The sequence below is a fragment of the Chrysemys picta genome, chromosome 3, assembly GCF_011386835.1.
Source record: "Chrysemys picta bellii isolate R12L10 chromosome 3, ASM1138683v2, whole genome shotgun sequence".
Lineage (NCBI taxonomy): Eukaryota > Metazoa > Chordata > Testudines > Emydidae > Chrysemys > Chrysemys picta.
In genome coordinates this window covers 143,631,974-143,645,146 of record NC_088793.1, presented here as the reverse complement: position 1 = coordinate 143,645,146, position 13,173 = coordinate 143,631,974, and the positions used below count along the sequence as shown (strand labels likewise).

At 37.6% G+C, this 13,173-nt stretch overlaps 1 long non-coding RNA gene across 1 annotated transcript; it reads right to left on the bottom strand.

Annotated features, from left to right (window-relative positions):
- Window positions 1-2,202: 2,202 nt before the first annotated feature.
- On the bottom strand, window positions 2,203-10,657 carry LOC135982056 (uncharacterized). The gene is made up of 3 exons (XR_010599263.1): window positions 10,543-10,657; window positions 4,472-4,569; window positions 2,203-3,189 (listed from the first exon to the last, which is right to left on the bottom strand). It is a non-coding gene; the product is annotated as an uncharacterized LOC135982056 (long non-coding RNA).
- Window positions 10,658-13,173: the final 2,516 nt, after the last annotated feature.

Here is a 13,173-nt window from a genome sequence, read left to right as displayed (position 1 = left end):
TAGTTCCTTGATAATGAGACTGCTCACAGTTAATACAATTAAGCCTATGCATAAGTCTTTGTTGGGCTTAAACATGAATGTTTAAGTGATCATTTCTGCCCATAGGATCATTTGTTAAAAGATTTGTGGGAACATAACACAAAAGAGATATGAACTCAGCTCAAGCAAACATAACACAAAAGATATATGAACTCAGCTCAAGCCTTTTTTTTTAAATGTGAGTGAATATAAATGAAAAAATATTTTTAAACTGTTCACTTGGCTAAAATAGAGAATTTGTCTGGGCCATCGCTGTGCTGTGTTTCTAATTGGTAAGGAACATCTCACATTCTTAAATGCTCTTGCAATATTTCCCCAGTGTTCAATATGACAGAAACTGGATTTTCTTAGGGGTGAATGCCCAATTATCAAATTGCATAAAAGCCAGCATATCCTTTGTTTCTTGCTGGTTTTATATAGCATTATGTATGATATGAACATGACTAGAACATTCAGCACATTTCTACACAATGTTAGAAAGCAGACTGACAAACTTAATTCCCCACTAATATATCCAGCTGAGATTGGATTTATTGAAGTGAGATGAGATCCAGTAAAGGAAGAGCTGCATTGTGGTAACATAAGAAGTCTTGATTTAAAATCTGATCCTGTAAGGTGCTCGTCACATCCTTAAGAGTATGATGAGTACCCATCCCTAATCTCCCCAGCATCAGTAGCAGTCAGGGATGCTCAGGCTTTCTTAGGGGTGCTCCAGTTTTGTGCTGCCAACATTTTAGCATAGGGTACCTTCAACAATTTTTCACCTCAGTTACTGAGACAATACTCCCTGGGTAAAGTATTCTCCCTTCCAATAAAATAAAATAAAAATCCAGCAATTCCACACTCTAATCTTCTCCATTTCAATCCATCTGTCGTTTCACCTCTACACGCATATTTATCATCCCTTTCATTTCTACCCCTCCAAACCCATCATATTCCACCTCCCCAAGGGAAGAGATGGTGGATTAGAGTAGCTGCAGGATACCCACACAGCCCAACAGCAGCTTGGTTCCGCCTCCACTCCCCTTTCTTCTCATGAACTGGTGGAGAAGCTGTCGGGGGGGAGGCTCTACAAAATGTGCCCCTTGTACACTGCAGGAGGCATTGATGGAAGATTCTGGAGAGGAGTACCCCTTGCTGCAGCTGCTTTGGCTGCATGAATAGCAAGCTCACCTATGGCACAGAATCTGCCTGAGTGAAAAACCAGGGTTGAAGATTTTAACAAGCAGAGCTGGCCTCAACAGTTTGGGATTAGCTTCCTTTGGCAGAGTTCAGGGAGTGAATACCTATTGAGTTCCAGGGGCCGGCAGTGCTTGCAGTGTGAAAAGGCAGCAGCGGAGCCAATGCTTCTCCACAAATGTAATTGCATCCTATCACCGTCAATTAACAATCACATTATTACATGCAGGATTGGGCTGAGGAATTTGGGGTGGGTTGGTAAGACAGTTCTAGACAGTTCTACACAGTTGCCTGCCTCCTGTCTAGAAATAGAGCCCCGCTGCTTCTTCCTTTTAACTTTAGCTATCGATTACAGTGGTATGTCTCAGATTTTTCAAGACTATATTTGTAAGGAATAGGATAGGGTTAGAAACTTTCTTTTTTGGAAAACTGAAGATGAGCATCTGCACTTAGGAAACCAAATATTTCTGTTATCAAGGGGCTCCTGCAGCTCATTAACAGAGTCCTCATCACCTTAAAGCAGCGGTCTCTTAATGTAGTTAGTTAGCCTCTCTACCATGTCATTGGATGCAGAGAAGCTATTCAGTCATGTAAACAGCAAGTATTAGAGTATTTTAATATAAGTCCATTATTTCTCAAGAGAATTAAGTTATTTTGTGTTGCTTGAGAGCAGCAGTATAGTATAATGCTGTATTACTTCACAAATCTGTGTTGAAATGACACATTCATCAGAGATGTCCCCTCTCCCTTTTCTGATTTATTCTAGCACTAGATCCTCTAGAATTAGCTGTAAATGTATCCTTGGCAATTGCATGAATTAATGTTGCTTATGAGGCCCAAATCTTTTGAATCACTAAGCATCCCTGGAAAGGGGCAGAACACCCTCATCTTCTATTGTCTACAGTTTAAATTGATGATGACACTTTGCTCGTTGCAGAAATTACTCAGCTCAAAGAATTGCAGGACTGGGCACATAATGAATTCATAGTTCTATTCTATGCACTCAAGCCATATTACCAATAAGAAAATTACAATACATTTGGTGAGAAGTAAGAAAGAACATTAACAATATTGCAGGCCAGATACTCAGCTGGTAGTGTGAGTCAGCTTTGACTTCAGTGAAGATATGTCTATTTACATCAGCTGAGGATCTATCTGGCTTTGAAATGTTAATGGCTATCAACTCAGATGAAATAGTTTGAATATATTGCTAAATAATGGTTCTGATGCTGTGGCAAGAAACAATATTACACCACTTATTATTCAATTTATATAGCCATGTGTGAGAAATTAAATCTGTCACTATGGGGAAGAGTTCTGGCTGTCAAAATGGTAATAGCAACTAAACTCAATTACCTATTTTCTATATTACCCATAGTGATTCCCAAGAAAATATTAAAGGAAATTGAGATTATCTTGTAAAAAAATTTTTTTGTGACATAACTATTGCTGTAATTACTTTAAAAAAAATCTATAAACCTCTCTGGGAAAAAAACAGCTAGAAAAATTATAAGAACCACAACTGTTTTTAGGACTAAGATTAACTAACATTGATTGTGACCATATGTTGTCCACCCCCACTGATACAATAATACCTAAACACACTCTTCTATACATTATCCTTAAAAGCAACCTTGGGATGTATATGGACTGCAACAGATAAAATATTGGAGTGGGGAGGGGAAATTGGAGTGGAGTGGTGCTACCTGGGGAAGGGCCCAAGGAGGTTTCTCCTAGTTATTCACCCAGCCTGAAAGTCACAGTGAGTCACAGTCTCCACTGTTCACTGTAGAGCATAGTTCTTAGGCCCTATCTCTCCATGAGCATATCCTCGGACAGTGCAATTCTGCATCTCCTCCTAGTCAGCGTTGTAACGAATTGGTCCAATCCGAAGGGATGTTTCTAAAAGTGTCTAAGCAGTGTAGGAATACTGGTCCTTTTCAATGGGCCCCTTTCAATTGAAGTTGTAACCTATTGGGCAGAGGATAAGGTATCAATGGTAGTCATTCCATTCTGGGACTGAAAAATATTATCAAAGGAAAAACTTCAAATCCTATACTATATGTAATAGGGAAATTAAGGCTTTCTTCTCCTGTACTCTAGCACCCACAAAATCACACCCATCAGAAATATTTCAGGTGGTGGACAGCGTGGTGAATACAAGCTGACATTACCTGGAAAAAGTTGATTCATTCTCATTCTAATAAGTGCCCCAGAGGAGTTGTACTTCAGTTGCCTCATGTCCACATTGTCCTCTACAGGCCAGGCTCCCTGGCCTGACTACATCTCCCATGATGCACCATAGCCAGGGCCTCCCATGACATGCTGCCTCCCCTATTAAAAAGGGGAGATGGTAGTGCATCATGGGTGATATAGCCCAAACAAGGAGCCTAGCCAATAGTGGAGAACAGGAGCCTGAGGCACTTGAACTACAACTCTCACGATGCACTGTGAGAGAAATTCCAAAATAAAAATATTTCATTTTTGAACAAAATCTTATGTTTTGACTGAAACATTTTGGTATTCAAATTTCTGTCAAAAATCTACATTTTCTGCAAAAGAATTAGATGAAAACTTTTTTTCACTTTCATTAAAACTTTCTGCATAAAAATAAATCTTTTTTGGCTAGCTCTACTTACAATCTAAAGACACAACTGATGGGTGAAACAAACAAATGGAAGGGGTAGGAGGAAAGGGTAACAGTCAAATGACCATGTTCTTACATAGGCTAACTGTATGCAATAGTTGTGTATGCACAACTCAAAGGTGTAATAAGCCATCTAGTAGTAATAATATTAGCTCATCATCTGCCTTTGCTATTAGATGGCAGTTTTCCATAGGTCTGTTCTAACTTATATCTTAGGCGCATCCCAAGGAATCACTTGAGAGCCCAGAATATGCAGAGCACAAAACACTCCAACCACACCCCAAAACTCCCCTTTCCTTTCTTCAGGCACCAGGGGCTGCAAGTGGGGGTTGGCATAGGGTCATTCCATAACTTTATACCAACAGGGAATCTCCTATGTTGGAGGGACTCCCAATGGGAACATCCAACCGGTTTCTGGCTCCTTTGTGCCACTGAAGTGGCAAAGGGACTGGAGTGCAGCTGAGTACCAGAGTCTCTGATCTTACTGACTTGAGCTTGCATCAGTTTATAGTGAACATTCACACTGCACAAAGCTGACCATTCTCAGAGCTGCAAAGGAATCATGCTGAGGACAGTGTCGCTATTATGTTGCTGTGGGAACCTTACCTTGAATTTCCTGATTGCTTTGGGTTTAAATTCTCAATTTTGCTGTTGTACTGACTCATTTTGGATTAAATATTTTATTCAGTTCTCACATAAATCATCTGTAAATAAAAGTTGAGGAAAAAGCTAAGTTTAATCTACAAAAAATGCATTTGCTTATGGGCAGAAATGATGAGGGATGGGTGATGGTGTCACAGAATGTTTAAGTTATGTAAGAGTTAATATTTTTTTCAGATCTAGTTCATAAAAAAGCCACAAGCAAATCAAAAGGAACAGTAAGATCAAAAAGAACCCATTAAATTCTGAAGCTCTCAAACCTTGATGATGTTTTTTTGCTCTAGCACAACTAAATAAGTTACTACTGGCTTGTAAAGCCATCATTGAAAAACTGATAATATTCTGCAGGGTAAGAAAAATACCAAGAAAGTAATGAATGCTTTACTAAGTCTGTAAGGCAAATTTGATAAATCCAATGACATCTCTGTTTTGAAAAAAGCTGGTATTAGATTGTGGTTATGCATGCGGGATTCCCCAAATCCACCACAACATATTCTTTTGTCTTCCAGATTCCTTTATAGCAACTCAATCGAACTTGTAACATATCATGTATGGATAAACCATGGCTACTTTCTTAGCACTGGTTTGTCCACATAAAATCTGTCCCATGTAAATGGCAGTACACAGCTGTGCTGCCCTAGGAACAGTGCAGGGAAGGAATCAGACCTCAGAGAGCTCTAAGGTGCCTTCTCATTAATCATTAGACATGGAAGGTAATCTGATCATGGTGGTGCTTAAAGCAAGGGAACAGGATTGAGGGGACCTGGGACCTAATCATAACTATCTGTGAATCACTCTGTGACCTCAGGGAAGTCACTTATCCGCGCTATCTCTTTGTTTCTCTGAGTGTAATATGGACATAATAAGATGGCTGGATGAAAGCCTCATTTTCTTTGCTTTTGGCATTTTGTCTTTTCTATGTGCATTTTGGAAAATTCTGCTAGCAGACTGCTTGGAAATTCTAAGTACTGGAGCCATTCAGAGCAGAGAGATGATGGTATTGAATCAGTGTAAGGAGATTTGCATATTCATGATAGTTATTAGGAAATAACTATTGAAGGCTACATAATACCCTCAAGGCACAGCCCTGGAGACTGTGCGGAGCTGCTCCCAAGGGGAGCACCAGATGTATTCTGCATCAGAGAGGAAGACTACAACATCAACAATGCGGATATATCCCTGCCCTGAATAGCTTATAGTCTAAAAGACATTGAGAAGGCAGGATGCACTGAGAAGCTCAGAGGAAAGAATAAATAAATATATAGTAATTTCCTTCCAAACAGGAAGCACCCTCAAGTTATCATTACTGTATATTAGGCTGTGCAAATGATCAGCCTGGTGGTGTTTCTTCCTTTAAGTACTCTGAGCAATGAATTGTTCCATAGAAATTTTAATTGGAAAAGCCAGACAACTGCAACCAAATGAATCTAACATATTCAGAACCCAGAAAGTGTTGTATGGATTACAAAATAATGGGTGGTCTTAGGTTGGCTTTTTAAAAACTTTCCCCCCACTCACCCCTCCCCCCATTTTCTTTTTCAATTTCAGAAGTAATGTCCATAAACAGTGCCAAGAGTTTTGAGCAAGATCTTAAATGTGGTTAGGGCCCAATTCTACATATTAAGAAAAAGTCAGAAAAGTATGATTCCATTTTCTTAATGTAAAATACAGCTTTAAAATGTTCCCAGCTGCAGTGAAAGAGAAAGTGCAGTGTTGCCGGGAGACAGATATTTAATGGAGCAGGAATTATGGGAAGAGGAGTCAGAGAATGGCTTCAGCTATCAAGAAAGAACATAAATGAGGAAAAAAGAAAAAATATGTATTAATTAGAAGTTAAAATAAGTGTAACTTCATATTCCAGTTTATATTTCAGTACTGATGTTTAAATACGATTTTCATTACTTTCATTTCTGAACTATTCTGATGACCTTTGAGGGACCTTGGAGTTAGCCCATTTTAAATTGAGTTTAAAAATCTTTTTATTTTAGAAAGTCTTCAGCATGGCACATTTATTTGATATTATACATTTTATGTGCTCTTCATATTTTTATCTGTTTTTATCATGTTTTATGTAAGGTACCTAGAACTTAATTTTATTTCTCAAGTGCTTATCTATCAGTTCTTATTGTTGGGGAACAATATATTTTCTTTTAAGAAAACATTTCAAAGCAACTTTTTATCTTCTTTTTTAAAAAATATGAATTATATTTTTTAACAATTGCAAGGACATGTTAGTGTCTTGTATAATTACAAGACACACCAGTATGTTTTGTGCATGGGTATTTCTTCTTCTTTGTTGTTTGCAGAGCCCCTCATTCAGTCTCATGCATGCAAAGAATTATGACTATGAGTTGCGTTATGATTAGAGTATTACATCTAATATGTTAGCATAATACAATTAGGTTCTTTCCCTCTGTAATTTCCTTATTGAGATTTCTAGTCCCTCTCCCAACCAGTGCTTGATTGTTCCCAATTGTACTTTTACTAATATTTTGTCTAGTGTAGTTGTAAATATGTCAAGCAATGGAACTTTCACCACATGCCTTGGGAGAAAACTTCACAGCCAATGCAAAGATTACTGCCTATGGCTTTTATTGCAACTGTGACCTTGTTTTCCACCATGCAGGGGTTCTGACTAGTGATCCACAAATTTATGAACGTACTCTTGGCACATTTAGGTGCAAGGGAGCATTGGTCCAACATACTGTAGGATCTGAAAAGACCATTTTTGATATCTGCTGTTTTAGTTGTACTTTAAGAAATGTCATCTTCCTAACTGATGCTTGCCTGTTATTCCAATTATTTCTACACTACTAATAAAAATGGGCTAGGGAAATAATACAGATTATCACCCCACCCTTTAATTATTATAACTATCAGTTATTAACATAAATGTTCATAGCCCTATAAATATAATCAATACTTTTGCATAACAAGCTTGTTCCTTGACATGAAGAGATTCCTCTACTTAAGTACATCATGACAAACAAACTCAGCACAAGATACAGGAGGAGGTGGAGATTTTTAATGAGGAGTTGTAGGGAGGAAGGTATGCTTAAAAAGTTGGGTCTTAGTGATGGTTTGATAGGACAGTAGAAAGTGTTTGGAGGATAAAAATGGGGAAAGTGTGTCAGGTGCAGCCGGTAGCATAATAGAAGGCATGATTTTGTTATTGGGAAAAAGAAACAACATTAGTTCTGTATGAAATCTTGGCTCATAATCAAATAAAAAAAAATCCTGTTAAAAAGTCATTTATAATTTTAGTGGCTTAAATATTCTGTCAAAACTGAAAGGTAAGTCTAACATATAAATTCCCATCAATTAATGATTTGCAATGGCTAGAGCCAAGAAAAAAAAAAAAAGGGAAGAAATTGAAGTAAAATCTTAAAGCAAGCTGTTCCGTCTGTAACTAGGCCAGATTTTCTAATTTATTGCTATTCCAACAAATACTGCTGTACATGCACTATAAGTGCAACAAAGGTTACAGTGATATTTATCTAGCTAAAGCAATGTCATGTACACAGTTATAGCATTTTCTACAGAAATTGATTGTCAAAATTGAAGTAAAATATTCCAGGGTAATTTTAAATGAGGTGATATTTTAACTAGACTACATCTTGGAAGCATAAAGCTGAAATCTGTTTGGAAACAGAATGCATTCATTTATGCAACTTGTTTTGTTTCAGGTTACTATGAAAACATGTTTACTCCTTGGCTTGCATTCAGAAGAGCTGAGCAAATAATCCACAATGAATAATTTACTCAAATTTTGCCTGTTATTTCTTTTCTGTTCATGAACTGTGCACAAACAGATCATGAAATTCTCAAACATATTCACTATTTGAAATTATTCTCAAATTTCTTCAGCAAATCATTCTGGTCTGCATGTCATTTGAATTATGAATTGTAAATAGCACAATGCAGGCTACAACTTATATAACTTGTTTAGGGTGTTGTTGTAGTCATGTTGGTCCCAAGATATGAGAGACAAGGTGGGTGAGGTAATATATTTTATTGGACCAGCTTCCATTGGTGAAAGAGACAAGCTTTTTCAGAGTGTCACAGCTAAATATAAGGTGGAATAGATTGTTAAGCATGTGAAACTCTGATTACCTTTCCCAAACCTGAAGAAGAGCACCATGGAGCTCGAAAGCTTATCCCTTTCACCAAAAGAGGTAGGTTTAAAAAAAAAAAAAAAAGAGAGAGAGAGAGAGAGATTACCTCTCCCACCCTGTCTAACTTATATAACTAGCATCGGTAAATAGCATTTAATTAAAATGTATTAGCTAACACTTTTTTCCCCCTTAGGCTAGAAAAAGACACTATGGGCTAGTTCCTGGTGATTTTAGCCCTGGTCCAGAATATTATATATACACATACATGAAGGCAAACAACTGAATATTGACTAAACGTGAAAGTGCTTATATACAAATGTTAGAAGTCTAAATACTAAGGTGTTGAACTAGAGTGACTGGTATTAAATGTGGATATTGATATAATAGTCATCACAGCAACTTGGTAGAATTAGGATAATCAGTGGAACCTGGTAATATCAGGGTACAAAATATATAGGAATGACAGAGTAGGTCGTGCTGGTAGGGGAGTAGCACTATATGTCTAAAGAAAGCATAGAATCAAATACAGTAATAATCTTAAGTGAATCAAACTGTACCCATAGACTCTCTATGCTTGAACCATAAGAATATACTATCAACCACCTGATTAGGATGGTGACGGTGACTGTAATTGCTCAGGGAGATTACAGTAGCTACAAAAGCAGAAAATGCAATATAATGGGGGATTTCAACCACGCTTATATTGACTGGGTACATGTCACCTCAGGAAGGGATGCAAAGATAAAATTTCTAAACCATAATTGTCTGCCTCTTGGAGCAGCTCATCCTGGAACCCACAAGGGAAGCAATTCTTGAGTTAGTTCTGGAACCCACAAGACAAGCAATTCTTGAGTTAGTCCTAGGCAGAGTACAGGATCTGGCCTAAGAGGTGAATAGATACCATAATGTAATTAAATTTAACATTCTTGTAGAGGAAAAGTGCCAAAGAAACCTACCACAGTAACATTTAATATAAAAAGGGAGAACTATGCAAAAATGAGGAAGCTAATTAAATGGAAATTAAAAGGAAGAGTCGCAAGGGTGAAATGCCTGCAAACTGCACAGAGATTATTTGAAAACACCATAATAGAGGTGAAAACTAAATGTATACCCCCAAATAATAAAAAACAGTAAGAGGACCCCAAAAATACCACTATGGCTAAACAGCAGAGTAAAAGAGCCAGTCAGAGGCAAAAAGGCATCCTTTAAAAATTGGAAATCAAATCCTAAAGAGGAAAATAGAAAGGATCCTAATCTCTGGTAAGTCAAGTGTAAAAGTACAGTAAGGCAGGCCAAGACAGACTTTGAAGAGCAAATAACTAAAGACCAAAACTAATAGCAAAAATTATTTTAAGTACATCAGCAGCAGGAAGCCTGACAAACAGTCAGTGGGATGACTGGATGATGGAGGTGCAAAAGGAGCACTCAAGGAAGAAAAGGCTGTTGTGGGAAAACTAAATGCATTCTTTGCATTGATCATCGTTGCAGAGGATGTGGAAGATCCCCACACCTGAGCCATTCTTTTTCCCACAGTTGAGGAACTCTTCCGGATTGAGGTGTCAATAAATAAAATTTTGAAATTTAATTGATAAATTAAACAGTAATAAGTCACCACGATCAGATGTATTTCTTTTCTGTTCTGTTCTAAAGGAACTCAAATATAAAATTGCAGAACTACTAAATATGGTATGTCACCTATTGCTTAAATCAGTCTCTGTACCACATGACAAGAGGGTAGCTAATATAACTCCATTTTTTAAAATAGGCTCCAGAGGTGATCCTGGCAATTACAGGTGAATTGATTGAAACAATAGTATAGGACAGAATTATCAGACACATAGATAAACACAATATGATGGGGAAGAGTCAGCATGGCTTCTGTAAAAGGAAATCATGTCTCACCAATCTATTAGAAGTTTTGAGAGGGTCAACAAGCCCCAACGAGGGTGGTCCAGTTGACTTCAGAAAGCCACAGTCATGGAATAAGGGAGAAGGTCCTTTCATGGATCAGTAACTGTTTAAAAGACAGGAAAGAAACGGTAGGAATAAATAGTCAGTTTTCACAGTGGAGTGAAGTAAACAGTGGGGTTTCCTAAGTATTTGTGCTGGGACCTGTGCTATTCAACATATTCATTAATGATCTGGAAAAGGAGGTAAACTGTGAGGTAGGAAAATTTGCAGGCAATACAAAACTACTCAAAATAGTTACGTCCAAAGCTGACTGCAAGGAGTTACAAGGCAAATCTCACTAACTGGGTGACTGGGCAACAAAATGGCAGATGAAATTCAATGCTAATAAGTGAAAAGTAATGCACATTGCAAAACATTATCTCAGCTACACATAGAAACTACACATAGAACAGCCGTAACCACTCAAGAAAGAGATCTTGGAGTCATCATGGATAGTTCTCTGAAAACATCTGTTCAACGTGCAGTGGCCGTCAAAAAAACTAAAATAATATTAGGCACCATTAGGAAAGGGATAGAACAAAAAATATCATACTGCCGCTCTATAAATCCATTGTGCCCCTCCAACTTGAATACTGAATGTAGTTCTGGTCGCTTTATCTCAGAAAACATACATTAGAATAGGAAAAGGTATAGGGAAGGACAACAAAAATAATTAGGGGTATGGAACAGTGTCCATATGAGAAGAGATTAAAAAGAATGGGGCCATTCATCTTAGAAAGGAGACAACTAAAAAGGGATATGGTAGAGATCTTTACAGTTATGAATGGCATGGAGAAAGTGAATAGGGAAGTGTTATTTACCCCGTCATATAACACAAGAACTAGGGGCTATGGGATGTTGTGAAGGCCAAAAGAATAACTGGATTTAAAAAAGAATTAGATACATTCATGGAGAATAGGTCCATCAACAGCTATTAGCTAAGATGGTCAGAGATACATCATCATGCTTTGGATGTCCCTAAACCGCCAACTGCCAGAAGCTGGGACTGAATGACAAGGGATGGATCACTCAAAAAAATTGTCCTGTTCTGTTTATTCCCTCTGAAGCCACTGACAGAAAACAGGATTCTGGGCTATATGGACCATTGGTCTGACCCGGCTGTTCTTATTACTTAGGTTAACAAGGGTTGGTGCATAAAGCTGCACCACCCCATGGGTAGCACCAGAGGCAATGTGACTCAGAGGCAGTAAGCAGATGCCTGGACCCATGGTCTGGGTAGCTCATACAGAGGTGTAAGAGGAGTTATGTCCCATATTCCTATACACAGTCCAACTCTGTGCTCTTTAAACTTTACTTGCAGTTACCCAAGCACCTGTTTTTCTGCACCCGTTTCAATATTAATCTTTTCACTCCATTATTTACCTTGGTAGATCTCCAACTTTTTTGCTTCAACAGCACTTTCAATTTTTTAAAATTATTATTTGCATTGCAGTTTATAAAAAATAAAAATTATTTATTTTTCTCATTGACATGCCTTTTTGAAAGCAGTATATTTTTTTTGCTTTTAAGGTCAGAGCTAAACACTTTCTTCTTGCCCAGGGTGATACTGTATTCTATTTTTCCATCTACATAAGTATATGATATGATAGTTGTTTGCATTTTTCAAATTTTAAATACATAATATAATAGTTTAGTGGCCTCTTTGAATTCCCACTGATTCACAGCTGGGACCACATCACAGAAAAACAAGACCAACTATCTTTAGTCTAATTATATTAAATAGGAGGTGAAAACAGGGATGGGGTGGGGGGGGAAAGGAAAAATGATAGAAACAGAGTAGGCAATGGGAGCAATGAAAACGCCAAATTGAAAGGGGAGATAAAAGAAGATTTTAGGACAAAAGTAACAATTTTAAAATGATCCTACCTGCAAAGTAACCAGCAGCCCTTTCACCAACATTTTGTGACCCTTTGTCATTTTAGACTTACTTTCTACAGTAAAAATGAAGACTTCCATCCTGCAAGACTGAATTTAACTTTATTCATGTAAGCTCAATGGACTATTCACGTGAGTGAAGTTAGGAACATCCATATGTGCTTGAAGGATTGGGCCCTCAATTCTGAACTGGTTAATGTTGTATCTGTATCATAGTAAGAGAGCTGAAAGCAGTTGTTAGGAAACAAACTGCCATTATCTAGCTTAGACCCTTTATTTTTTTGGCCCCCCATTACCATAATATTTGAGCACCTCACAACTTTAATGGATTTATCATCACAACATCCCTGCGAGGTAGGAAAGTACTATTATCTAGCAGATGAAAGTATACTAAAAGCTAATGGCTGGAAGATGATGCTAGACAAATTCAGACTAGAAACAGGGTACACATTTTTAACAGTGAAGGTACTTGACCACTGGAACAATTTACCAAGGGTAGGGATGGATGCTTCCTGATTAGCAGTTTTTAAATCAAGAGCGGATGGTTTTTTTTTTTAAATGTATGTTCTAGTTCAAACAAGAATTAATTCAGGGAAGTCCTATGTTATACAGGAGGTCAGACTAGATGAGCAAAATGGTCACTTTCTGCCTTAATCTATGAATCTTCTTTTTTATAAATGGGAACTG